The sequence below is a fragment of the Schistocerca gregaria genome, chromosome 7, assembly GCF_023897955.1.
Source record: "Schistocerca gregaria isolate iqSchGreg1 chromosome 7, iqSchGreg1.2, whole genome shotgun sequence".
Lineage (NCBI taxonomy): Eukaryota > Metazoa > Arthropoda > Insecta > Orthoptera > Acrididae > Schistocerca > Schistocerca gregaria.
Window position 1 is genome coordinate 397796613 of NC_064926.1, and position 14080 is coordinate 397810692.

The window sequence follows — 14080 nt, forward strand, 5'->3', positions numbered from 1 at the left end:
AACACTTTCTTGAATGACCTCTGTTACTAAGGTTACAAGTATCAACCAGCCGTCACCTGAACCTTGATGTGCTGAGTGCTGTAGGTCTGGAGAACGTCGAGGCAAAGAATTTGGTCCACCTCTGTGTATCCATCTGTCACGGAATCAGTTATTTAGAAGCCTAGGAACGTTAACACTGAATTGAGGAGCAGTTCCGTTGTGCATGAAATACGTGTATTGTCGCACTTATAAAGGCACATCTTGTAACAGGATATGTGAAGTATTCTCTTTGCTAGCATGGTAAGTTTCTCTGTTGAGCCTGGGTAGAAGATCATGCAAGACTAGTCTGACCGGGGGTGTAATTTGAAGGGCTACAGGAAACTGCCAGTCTATGTCCTGACAGCATTAAGCCTTTCACTTGTGTGCCTGGCCATGCATGTGGTAAATCGATTCTGCCCTCTGACAGTGGTTGCTAGCCTGCATTGGAGGCTATCACTTTTATCAGAGTCTTAATTAAAACATGGAAGCTGACATAATTTAATGAAATGGTGGCCTTGACATTATTGCAGTCAGTTATTGACGGGAGATTATGAACATAGGATTAATCTTCCATAAAAAGTTATGGCAAAATTGTATTAATCATAAAACAGGACCACAAACCAAGTTAAGCTACAGGGTGTTTCAAAAATGACCGGTATATTTGAAACGGCAATACAAACTAAACGAGCAGCGATTGAAATACACCGTTTGTTGCAATATGCTTGGGACAACAGTACATTTTCAGGCAGACAAACTTTCGAAATTACAGTAGTTACAATTGTCAACAACAGATGGCGCTGCGGTCTGGGAAACTCTATAGTACGATATTTTCCACATATCCACCATCCGTAGCAATAATATGGCGTAGTCTCTGAATGAAATTACCTGAAACCTTTGACAACGTGTCTGGCGGAATGGCTTCACATGCAGATGAGATGTACTGCTTCAGCTGTTCAATTGTTTCTAGATTCTGGCGGTACACCTGGTCTTTCAAGTGTCCCCACAGAAAGAAGTCACAGGGATTCATGTCTGGCGAATAGGGAGGCCAATCCACGCCGCCTTCTGTATGTTTCGGATAGCCCAAAGCAATCACACGATCATCGAAATATTCATTCAGGAAATTAAAGACGTCGGCCGTGCGATGTGGCCGGGCACCATCTTGCATAAACCACGAGGGGTTCGCAGTGTCGTCTAAGGCAGTTTGTACCGCCACAAATTCACGAAGAATGTCCAGATAGCGTGATGCAGTAATCGTTTCGGATCTGAAAAATGGGCCAATGATTCCTTTGGAAGAAATGGCGGCCCACACCAGTACTTTTTGAGGATGCAGGGACGATGGGACTGCAACATGGGGCTTTTCGGTTCCCCATATGCGCCAGTTCTGTTTATTGACGAAGCCGTCCAGGTAAAAATAAGCTTCGTCAGTAAACCAAATGCTGCCCACATGCATATCGTCGTCATCAATCCTGTGCACTATATTGTTAGCGAATGTCTCTCGTGCAGCAATGGTAGCGGCGCTGAGGGGTTGCCGCGTTTTAATTTTGTATGGATCGAGGTGTAAACTCTGGCGCATGAGACGATACGTGGACGTTGGCGTCATTTGGACCGCAGCTGCAACACGGCGAACGGAAACCCGAGGCCGCTGTTGGATCACCTGCTGCACTAGCTGCGCGTTGCCCTCTGTGGTTGCCGTACACGGTCGCCCTTCCTTTTCAGCACGTTCATCCGTCATGTACCCAGTCCGTTGAAATTTTTCAAACAGATCCTTTATTGTATCGCTTTTCGGTCCTTTGGTTACATTAAACCTCCGTTGAAAACTTCGTCCTGTTGCAAGAACACTGTGTTCTAGGCGGTGGAATTTTAACACCAGAAAAATCCTCTGTTCTAAGGAATAAACCATGTTGTCCACAGCACACTTGCACGTTGTGAACAGCACACGCTTACAGCAGAAAGATGACGTACAGAATGGCGCACCCACAGACTGCGTTGTCTTCTATATCATTCACATCACTTGCAGCGCCATCTGTTGTTGACAATTGTAACTACTGTAATTTCGAAAGTCTGCCTGCCTGAAAATGTACTGTTGTCCCAAGCATATTGCAACAAACGGTGTATTTCTATCGCTGCTCGTTTAGTTTTTATTGCCGTTTCAAATATACCGGTCATTTTTAAAATATGACAAATAAATCATGAACTGTTGGCAACACAAATAGACGCAACAAATAATCAGCAGTCCACTGGGTGACGACTGGTTGGCAAAGAGTAAGGTTTATATGTTTAATCTGTTTATCTGGCGCAGAAGATTTGATAATGCAATCTTAAATTACCTGATCCCGAATAGACTTTGTTGGATTTATAGTACACAGAAGTTATTCAACTTTGGTGCAGCTGAGAATAAGTGGCGAGACTTTGATGTGTTTGCCCTAACAAGCCGGAGCAGCAACACTATACCCCATTTTAAATGCTGTCACAAGCGATAATCGTGGCACCAATGTCCACAAAGTAGTGACGTGTGGCGCCTGTAATTCGCTATCGTGGGCACAAAATATGCACTCACAGGTTGGAGATCTGTTAGACGTATCGCAATATCTCTTCAACGGAACTCTAAAATCTCAGCAGATTTCAACGTGTGACGCTCTCATTCACCGGTCATACCATCGACCGATTTCAATCATTCACATAGCAATGACCAATAGAAAATCAAATGTCAGGGCGGCAGACCTGATACAAATAACATTGTCCTCCGCACAGCGAGTTGTCTAAGATGAGGAAGGTTACAAAAATGGTTCAAATGGCTCTGAGCTCTGTGGGACTTAACAGTGGAGGTCATCAGTTTCCTAGAACTTAAAACTACTTAAACCTAATTAACTTAAGGACATCATACACATCCGTGACAGAGTCAGGATTAGAACCTGCGATCGTAGCGGTCGCGCGGTTCCAGACTGAAGCGCCCAGAACCGCTCGACCACATCGGCCTTCAGGAAGGTTACAGCTGAGTCTTCACCAAAGGTTCCTCAGTCAAGATCAATGCCAGCATGAAGTCACACTCAGAATGTGTGTCCCAAGAGCAACCCACTCATTCCCAGAGTGAAGACCAGAATCTCTTCTCTAGACCAGAGTCTGAATCCGAAGACCAAGTTTCTCCACTTTTCCCTTTAAACTCTCTAAAAGCACTCCAACAACTGACCCCACAAGGGTTTCATGTCAGTCACCAAACTCCACGAGCTCCATGTCTCGCCTTTTAAGTTGTCTTCTCTACCCACCAGCCAATCCTAATCAAAGTTAGGATTCTGTAGAAGCAGCCAATCCGATACTTGTAAATTCCCGCACAGGCAGGAGAAGACGTTACACTCCCGACTTTCTTTTTTCTCACGACCGCTTTAGGCAGCATGTTCCGAGTTTTCAGTTAGGCCGAAAATGAACAATACTATTTCAGAGATCATTATCTGGACAGGCCTAACGTTACAGCATGTCCAACCAGGGTCCTTGGCTAACGTAAGAGAAGTACTTTTCCAACAAAGACCATTTCAGAGCCGCCATAAATATTGTGTTCCATTCTACAATTCCTCAGGCTTCCCATAAAACTTAGCAGGCAAAAGGGAAACACCACCCGCTAGCTCCATCGATAGCATCTGGTCCAAGGTGAACACTGAAACTCAACGCCTTGGTTGGGCGACATATTTCTCTCTTGAGTCCTTGGCCCTGCTGTGGCCAGAGACGCCAACAGGTAGATCCAGCAAGGCAGTTTTATCGTCTCTTCGGTCGAAAGCATTGTCTGCACACTGGAGCGAGAAATTCTAGGGACCAACGTTCTGTCTCCGGTTAAGTGCTTCAAGATGTTCGTCTCCCAACAACTTCACGTGGCTTCCAAGCCCCAAAGGCCGACTGTAAGATTTGCTGTTAAATAACCAAGCTGCCTGCTTGTTCTCATCTCCAGAAAACACTATTCGAAGGAGAGTCACAATAAAGATCCCACATGCATTAATAATGTACATGCTCCCGCCAGTGCATGCCCATGTTGATAATCTCCTGTTGTCTCAGAAAAACGATGTCTAGGCTGTAATAACAACATTACAGAGTAGCCTTGAATATGAAAATAAGTGAGAGATTGACTCGTCCTCTCTCAAATATGAGGCTATAACAAACTGCCACAAACAATACCGCCCCAAACCTTGACAAAAAGTCTGTGTTAATGACATGTCTGCACAATTTCGGGAAGATTCTCGATAGCCCTTAAGTGATGATTGTAAAAAATTGAAGTCTGATCACACTGCAACGAAGCCTGATCCGTGAACAGAACATCTGCACTAAAGTGAAGGTTCACACATTACTGAATGTTCCACTTGCAGAAGTGTACCTGTGCGGGAAAACCAACTGATGATATTGCCCTCACACGCTGTTCATGGTACTGGTACAGTAAGTTCTCATGTAGCATTCTCACGACAGTAAGGTCAACATTACGTGTTGCAGCTAATGGTTTATACCGACGCTAGGGATGTCATCAACTGCACAAAGAAGTTCCTCCTCCAGCTGAGATGTCCTCTTTCTAGGCCTGTCATAGTAGTGATTAGTACGCTTAAACGTCCCCTGCTCCGTAAGACTGTATTTTGAACATTTCATGTGTGGAAATGTTTCATATAATACTGGTACATTCCGTTTCTGTGTTTCCCATGATTAATGCGTTTATAAAGAGAAGTAACAAAAATGCGTTCTGACATGGAAATAAAGTGTTTCTGAACCCATGCCCAAGTAATATATTTTCTTTCTCTATTTGTGGGTAATGTTTCCGGAAAATTTTAACATACCCTTCTGTTACACCCTATACAATTGACGTGATTGATTTTCTTATAACAGCATTTAATTATTACGTGAGTTGCAGACGATTTTCCGCTGATGAACATTACAAAAGGACAATTAAAAGAATTATAAAAGTTTTTAAATGGCGGTCGGGCATGTTAATGCTACACGCAACACACGGGCGTGACGATTCTGCTGAGGAACATTGGAGAACACTCTGCAATCATCGCAGTGGGAATAGCGTTATGGTCTGCGAAGCGTATCTGCGTAAATTCCTACGACAATAAGTCAACGCGGAAAGCCTTGTTGACCGATCTGATTGCGTTTCCTCTCTGAGAAATGGTGGTTGCAAGCACATAACGGGAGTCTGTTATTTGGTGGTAGAACTGTCGCAGTCTTTTTCTGATAACAGGTCTCCAAACTTATCCACCAGGGTGTCGCGGGAGCAACGCCACGTTCCTCCTAAAGACTCATTTTTGTTCCCTAAGCACACCGACCTTCTGACGCATCCTTACTTGATAAAGATTTCAGACGTTGGGGTAGTACTCCACGATTGGTACCACTAACTTACAGGGGGTTTCCAAGGACTATATTAATCTAAATCTTTCATTCTCCTTCTCATCTGCTACTTTTGTGTGTACGTCACATTTCATACTTTTCATCTTCATCCACATACATATACATATTCCCCTTTCATGCTTTACGTCTTCATCCACATACATATACATATTCCGTAAGCCACCGTATGGTGCATGGGGGGGGGAGTACCTTGTATCACTTTTAGTCATTTCCTTCCCTGTTCCACTTACAAATAGAGTGATGAAAAAACGACTGTGTATATGCCTCCGCATGAACTCACATTTCTCTTATCTTATCTCAATGATCCTTACGTGAAATCTATATTGGCGACTTAAGAGTCGTTCTGCAGTCAGCTTCAAATGCCGGTTCTCTGAATTGTCTCAGTAGTGCCCCTCCATCCAGGCATTCACATTTGAGTTCTCTCAGCATCTCTCTAACACTTGAGTGTTGATCGAGTCTACTGCAACAAGTTTAGCAACCTACCTCTGAATACTTCGAATTATTCCTTTAATCCAGTCTGGTGGGGATCAAAAAACACTCGAGAAAAACTCAAGAATGGGGAGCACTAGTTTTCTACAAGCACTCTCCTTTTTCCTAAAATACTCCCAATAAAGCGAAGTCGACCATTCGCCTTCCCTACTACAGTCCTTGCATGCTCCTTACGTTTCATATCGCTTTGCAACGCTACGTCTAGATCTTTAATCGACCAGACTGTGTCCAGCAACACATTACTAATGCTACACTCCTGGAAATTGAAATAAGAACACCGTAAATTCATTGTCCCAGGAAGGGGAAACTTTATTGACACATTCCTGGGGTCAGATACATCACATGATCACACTGACAGAACCACAGGCACATAGACACAGGCAACAGAGCAAGCACAATGTCGGCACTAGTACAGTGTATATCCACCTTTCGCAGCAATGCAGGCTGCTATTCTCCCATGGAGACGATCGTATAGATGATGGATGTAGTCCTGTGGAACGGCTTGCCATGCCATTTCCACCTGGCGCCTCACTTGGACCAGCGTTCCTGCTGGACGTGCGGACCGCGTGAGACGACGCTTCATCCAGTCCCTAACATGCTCAATGGGGGACAGATCCGGAGATCTTGCTGGCCAGGGTAGTTGACTTACACCTTCTAGAGCACGTTGGGTGGCACGGGATATATGCGGACGTGCATTGTCCTGTTGGAACAGCAAGTTCCCTTGCCGGTCTAGGAATGGTAGAACGATGGGTTCGATGACGGTTTGGATGTACCGTGCACTATTCAATGTCCCCTCGACGATCACTAGAGGTGTACGGCCAGTGTAGGAGATCGCTCCCCACACCATGATGCCGGGTGTTGGCCCTGTGTGCCTCAGTCGTATGCAGTCCTGATTGTGGCGCTCACCTGCACGGCGCCAAACACGCATACGACCATCATTGGCACCAAGGCAGAAGCGACTCTCATAGCTGAAGACGACACGTCTCCATTCGTCCCTCCATTCACGCCTGTCGCGACACCACTGGAGGCGGGCTGCACGATGTTGGGGCGTAAGCGGAAGACGGCTTAACGATGTGCGGGACCGTAGCCCAGCTTCATGGAGACGGTTGCGAATGGTCCTCGCCGATACCCCAGGAGCAACAGTGTCCCTAATTTGCTGGGAAGTGGCGGTGCGGTCCCCTACGGCACTGCGTAGGATCCTACGGTCTTGGCGTGCATCCGTGCGTCGCTGCGGTCCAGTCCCAGGTCGACGGGCACGTGCACCTTCCGCCGACCACTGGCGACAACATCGATGTACTGTGGAGACCTCACGCCCCACGTGTTGAGCAATTCGGCGGTACGTCCACCCGGCCTCCCGCATGCCCATTATACGCCCTCGCTCAAAGTCCATCAACTGCACATACGGTTCACGTCCACGCTGTCGCGGCATGCTACCAGTGTTAAAGACTGCGATGGAGCTCCGTATGCCACGGCAAACTGGCTGACACTGACGGCGGCGGTGCACAAATGCTGCGCAGCTAGCGCCATTCGACGGCCAACACCGCGGTTCCTGGTGTGTCCGCTGTGCCGTGCGTGTGATCATTGCTTGTACAGTCCTCTCGCAGTGTCCGGAGCAAGTATGGTGGGTCTGACACACCGGTGTCAATGTGTTCTTTTTTCCATTTCCAGGAGTGTATTTCGAACATTACACGATTGTTTTTCTTACTCAACTGAATTAACTTACAGTTTTCTACATTTACAGCTATCTGTCATTGATCACACCAACTAGAAACTTAGGTATATATATTAATACCTCCAGCTGCTGACGGGTGTTGATATATATCTGGAACAGATGCAAATGTGTGCCCCGAGCGGGACCGGGATCCGAACGAGGGATAAACTGCTTACATGGCAGACGCTCTGTCTATCTGAGCCATATAAGTATATAGTTCTGGCAATACCGGCCATGACCTTCCTCTTCTGTGCAGATGCACACATATTACCCAAACTCTTACGGGACTTGATAAGAATGTCTTCCACGAGTAATGATTGTGTTGGGCAGGGACACTACGAATGTAGTGTGTGGACATATAAGGTGAGAATGTGGGACTCACAAGAGGCGTGCGCGAGATAATCCCTGCAGTCGCACTATCCTCTGTGCGCTCAGATGGATAGAGCGTCTGCCATGTAAGCAGAAGATCCCGGGTTCGGGTCCCGGTCACGGCACACATTTTCACCTGTCCCCGTTGATGTATATATAGACGGCTGCGGGTCATTAATCAGCCATCAGCCGATGTTGCTCACGATGTCCGTCAGGTCATTTCTACACTGAGTGGTTATAATTAGGCATTTGCGACGGGCTCAGTTCCCAAGGATGAAGGATGTGCGGCCTTTGTGAGAATGGTATTCGGACTGTGTCCCGCAGGCTCCGCGTTGTTGGTGTCATGCCCTGCAATTGGCTGCTGATGCTGTTGGGGCGGCGGGCTTGGGCCCGGGGGGGGGGGGGGGGGGGGGGGCGGGGCAGGAGAGCCATACTGTGTTTTCCTTAACCTACATGCAGGGAAAGCAGAGAGGTGGAAGGGGTATATAGAGGGTCAATACAAGGGCGATGTACTTGAGGACAATAATATGGAAATGGAAGAGGATGTAGATGAAGATGAAATGGGGCATATGATACTGCGTGAAGAGTTTGAAAGAGCGCTGAAAGACCTGAGTCGAAACAAGGCCCCGGGAGTAGACAACATTACATTAGAACTACAGACGGCCTTGGGAGAGCTAGTCCTGACAAAACTCTACCATCTGGTGAGCAAGATGTATGAGACAGGCGAAATACAATCAGACTTCAAGAAGAATATAGTAATTCGAATCCCAAAGAAAGCAGTTGTCGGCAGATGTGAAAACTACCGAACTAACAGTTTAATAAGTCACAGCTGCAAAATACTAAGGCGAATTATTTACAGACCAATGGAATAACTGGTAGAAGCCGACCTCAGGGAAGATCAGTCCCCTAGAACTTAGAACTACTTAAACCTAACTAACCTAAGGACATCACACACATACATGCCCGAGGCAGGATTCGAACCTGCGATCGTAGCAGTCGCACGGTTCCGGACTGCGCGCCTAGAACCGCGAGACCACCGCGGCCGGCTAAGTGACTTGGAAGAGCAGTTGAACGAAATGGACAGTGTCTTGAAAGTAGGGTATAAGATGAACATCAACAAAAGCTAAACAAGGATAATGGAATGTAGTCGAATTAAGTCGGGTGATGCTGAGGGAATTAGATTAGGAAATGAGACACTTGAAGTAGTAAAGGAGTTTTGCTACTTGGGGAGCAAAATAACTGATGATGGTCGAAGTAGGGAGGATATAAAATGTAGACTGGCAATGGCAAGGAAAGCATTTCCGAAGAAGAAAAATTTGCTAACATCGAGTATAAATTAAAAGTCAGGAAGTCGTTTCTGAAAGTATTTGTATAGAGTGTAGCCATGTACGGAAGTGAAACATGGACGATAAATAGTTTGGACAAGAAGAGAATAGAAGCTTTCGAAATGTGGTACTACAGGAGAAAGCTGAAGATTAGATGGGTAGATCAAATAACTAATGAGGAGGTATTGACTAGAATTGGGGAGAAGAGGAGCTTGTGGCACAAATTGACTAGAAGAAGGGATCGGTTGGTAGGACATGTTCTGAGACATCGAAGGATCACTATTTCAGTATTGGAGGGCAGGGTGGAGGATAAAAATCGAAGAGGGTGACCAAGAAATGAATACACTAAGCAGATTCAGTGAGTACTAGGCTATGAAGAGGCTTGCACAGGATAGAGTAGCATGGAGAGCTGCATCAAAACAGTCTCAGAACTGAAGACAACAACAACAACAACAACAACATGCATGTCGCTCGGCCGTCGGCGGCCTTCTGCAGACCGACACTTAAGGGACACCAAATACAAATCGACATCGAGAGGCCCTGTCATATGACACTCGCGTGTATACGCTGAAATTAATTGTGTGGGGGTCGCGCGACTGCAGTGTCACACATGACGCATAAATAGGAAAACAGGAGAACGTCTGTGTAGGGCCATGTTTTTACCCACACCACCACTTGGCTTAATGTGTATAAGGCTCTGTAGCATAATTTAAACACAGCCAAATCGTCACAGTAGTAGTGTATATCTAATAGAGTTGACATTGTCCTCGCCTCGGTGGCGATTAAAACGATTTCGTCCCCGGGTGGGTTCGAATCACCAAACTTTCGGTTAACAGCCGAATGCTCTAGCCGATTGCGTCACGGAGCCTTAACTTTTACTCACTTCTGCTCTCTTTGTCAGTGCAACCTCTTTGTCAGTGCAACCTCTTTGTCAGTGCAACCTTTTGCAGGCATCTCGCAAAATGATAGCATCTGCTGACGCCTCTTCACATGGATAATGTGCATGCACACTGTAGCGAGGCTCATAAAAAAAATGTCATCGACAGGCATGACATTATACACTACTGGCCATTAAAATTGCTACACCACGAAGATGACGTGCTACAGACGCGAAAGTTAACCGACAGGAAGAAGATGCCGTGATATGCAAATGATTAGCTTTTCAGAGCATTCACACAAGGTTGGGGCCAGTAGCGACACCTACAACGTGCTGACATGAAGAAAGTTTCCAACCGATTTCTCATACACAAACATCAGTTGACCGGCGTTGCCTGGTAAAACGTTGTTGTGATGACTCGTGTAAGGAGGAGAAGTGCGCACCATCACGTTTCCGACTTACATAAAGGTCAAATTGTAGCCTATCGCGATTGCGGTTTATCGTATCGTGACATTGCTGCTCGCGTTGGTCGAGATCCAATGACAGTTAGCAGAATATGGAATCGGTGGGTTCAGGAGGGTAATACGGAACGCCGTGCTGGATCCCAACGGCCCCGTATCACTAACAATTGAGATGGTTCAAATGGCTCTCAGCACTATAGGACTTAACATCTGAGGTCATAAGTGCGCTAGACTTAGAGCTACTTAAACCTAACTAACCTAAGGACATCACACACATCCATGCCCGAGGCAGGATTCGAACCTGCGACCGTAAGTATTCGAGCCACTGATAGATCTGGTAACGCAACCCACATACTCGGAACTCCGTTAACAGTCTGCAGTGGGGCATCGTGGCAAGCGCCTTTCAGAAATCTAGGAACATGCAATCTCCCTGTTGCCATTCATCCATGCTTTTTAAGGTGCGCTTACATCTGTGCGCCTTGCGGCTGGTCGACGGAAGTAGAGGTGCCCAGTGTGATTGCGTTCACCCGCACGCACTTGCTGAAGAGGTATGCACATACACACGCGGCTATGCTTGCGTGTGGGGCAAGCACAGTCCCACAGTGTTTAGGCGCAAGGTGCACAGGTGCAAACGCACCTTCAGTCCACTCTCTAAATATTCAAATGAGTCGTGGTGTAGAGGTACATATCACTCACAGTTTAACTAGATACCATCGAGATTTTTCCTTTATTATACGCATTACCGGGATAGGACGTTAAAGGAAAAGTGCCCCAGACTGTTTGATCTGTAACGGTACGCATCGGTACCCCTGTCCCGGTACCTCTGAGGAAAAAAAATCAGAAACGCAGATTTCAGATGCAGTAGGATAGAATTTCATTTTTTACCAGTACAAATGTCATTTTCGCACATTTAAAATACGCAGAGAAGCGTTAAATTACTTTTTAAGAAATCTAAATTGCAAAAACATCGCTTCTGGAAAGGCACAATACTGGAACCTCCTTTTTCTATAACTCGAGCACGGATGTCACACTTTCCTGGATGAGGTAATACTGGTAAAACTATAGCTGAAGTTTCTGTAACTGTACGTCTGCAAGCCAACACCTGATGAGACAGGGGCTAATCAGTTCTCTTATTCCGATTTGTGTGTTACGTGGAAGTGGGCACTTAACAAGCGGTAATGCTTGTGGTAACCACGCATCCTTTCACGTCCTTCAGCCCTTACCCCCAGAGAATCAGGCATTCTTTCAAATTCCATTCGGACTGTGTCACATGCATTGGTCACAGAATCCCTTTTTGGGTGTTTGTGTGATCATGGGTCCATTCAGACAGACGAATGTGCTGGGAGGCGGCGGAATGTGCGTACATCTAATTCGGAGGACCGTGCTGTCTCTGGGCCATTTCCAGCTGCTTGGACGTACAGACACCATTAGCTTGGCTCAAATGGCTCTGAGCACTATGGGACTTAACTTCTGTGGTCATCAGTCCCCCAGAACTTAGAACTACTTAAACCTAACTAACCTAAGGACATCATACACATCCGTGCTCGAGGCAGGATTCGAACCTGCGACCGTAGCGGTCGCCCGGTTCCAGGCTGTAGCGCCTAGAACCGCTCGGTCACTCCGGCCGGCCGAGATGACAGGCATCTTATCCGCATGGCTGTAACGGATCGTGCAGTCACATCTCGATCCATCCTGCCAGCATCTCAGCTTGTTCCCGGCATTGATACCGGAGCCTTCTGCTGATTACAGTATGCTGCGTCAATCACACAGCATGCAAAAGTCATGGATCACACGGCACGTGCTCAGAGAAACTTTCATTCGTCAGCGCCATCCACCGTGGCAACGATACATTTCTGGACACAGGTTCACAATACCTTTTTTCCTGAATTTTCAGTCAGGAATCCGTCGCTGCAGCTTGTCGGTTTTGTTAACGTTCACCCTCCTTATCAAAAACACAATATTATTTTTATTGAAAGGAAATCGAGCATCCAGAGGCAATAGTGGGGATGTGTGGCAACACATTACTCCGAAACCGTCAGCTAGCGATATTTGGCGGCATTTCCTGTTTCATGTTTGTCCAAGCAATGTCTGTGTGGGTGCTGGGACTCTCGCGGTGCTGCTTCGCGTCTTCTCAACGCCGTTCTTTTAATATTTGAAACACCTACTTGGGAATCAAGCATGACGACTGCGTGCCAGGGATAAGGGGCTACCTGTAAGTTTTAATCTTACATTTTATACCATATGTTTACTGTCGTAGAGAAAAACATTTTGTAAATTTCTCTCGTGGTTTTGTTCGGGATATACACAGAATTCTTTTGATCATAGCGTGGTTTGAGAATGGTACTGTGTACCGAAACCGGTATCCAGTAGGTCAAATTAAAAATTTGCAACTGTAAACAGAAATAAATATTATTTATAATAATCAAAATATCCACGGGTGTACTGCCTGTCTACAGTGTCCAACGGGCCCGATGGACACTGTAGACCAGCAGTACACCCGTGGATATTTTGACTATCAAATACGCCAGGAGAAACTCAAGAATCACATTATTTATAATATTTTATAAATTTCGTTTAATTTGCATTCTTCGTTCGTAATGATTCCCGTTGCTCAAACAGGACAAATATGTTGCAGGTGAGCAGGTGGCATGCCGCCCACGAACTTCAATGAAGCGCTGAGCCTACCAGGAGCCTACCTGATGACAACCGGCGTTTTCCGGCTCGTCTCGGCCGTGGATCTACCACCATACTTGCTCCAGTACCACAAATCGTCCACCGTGCATCATGTGCTGCGCACAGCATTTGGGGTTCTGCTCATGCTACTGGGGCTCGGAAAGCAGGGCGGAGCAGATGGAATGATGCTCTGGGAGACCACGTACGCGGTGATATTGTTGGTGGCCTATCTGTTGGAGAAAGGCATCTGGAGCGGAGGTCCTGCACTGGTGGCAGCACGCTGGGTGATTTTTGTGGTGATGTTAATGTTGCTTGGATCCTACATGCCCAATGGGACAGATGGCACGCTGCTATTGAAGGCCACAGACCTGCTGATAATTTTGGCGGCCTATCTGACAGCTACGGGCGTCTTCCAGCTGGTCTGCGACACAGATCCCGCGCAGGCTGAAGCTCGCCGGTCGATTCTTGTGGTGTTGCTCATACTCTTTGGACTCCTTGTGCGCTCTGGAACAGGTGACATTCTGCAGTGGGAATCCGCGGTTATAGTAGGCCTGATGATAGCCTACCAAACCGCAAAAGGCGTCTTCCTGCTGGCCTGGGACAAACAGCACAAGGTAGCCTATGCCTTCCGTGCACTTTTAGGATTACTTCTCCTTCTTTTTGTGTTCTCTGTGCTTGTCGGAATGGGGGACATGTTGCCACTGGAGTTTCCTGTGAAGATGAGCCTGATGGCAGGCACGCTGACATCCATCAGCATCTTCCAGTTGGCGTGGACTACAGG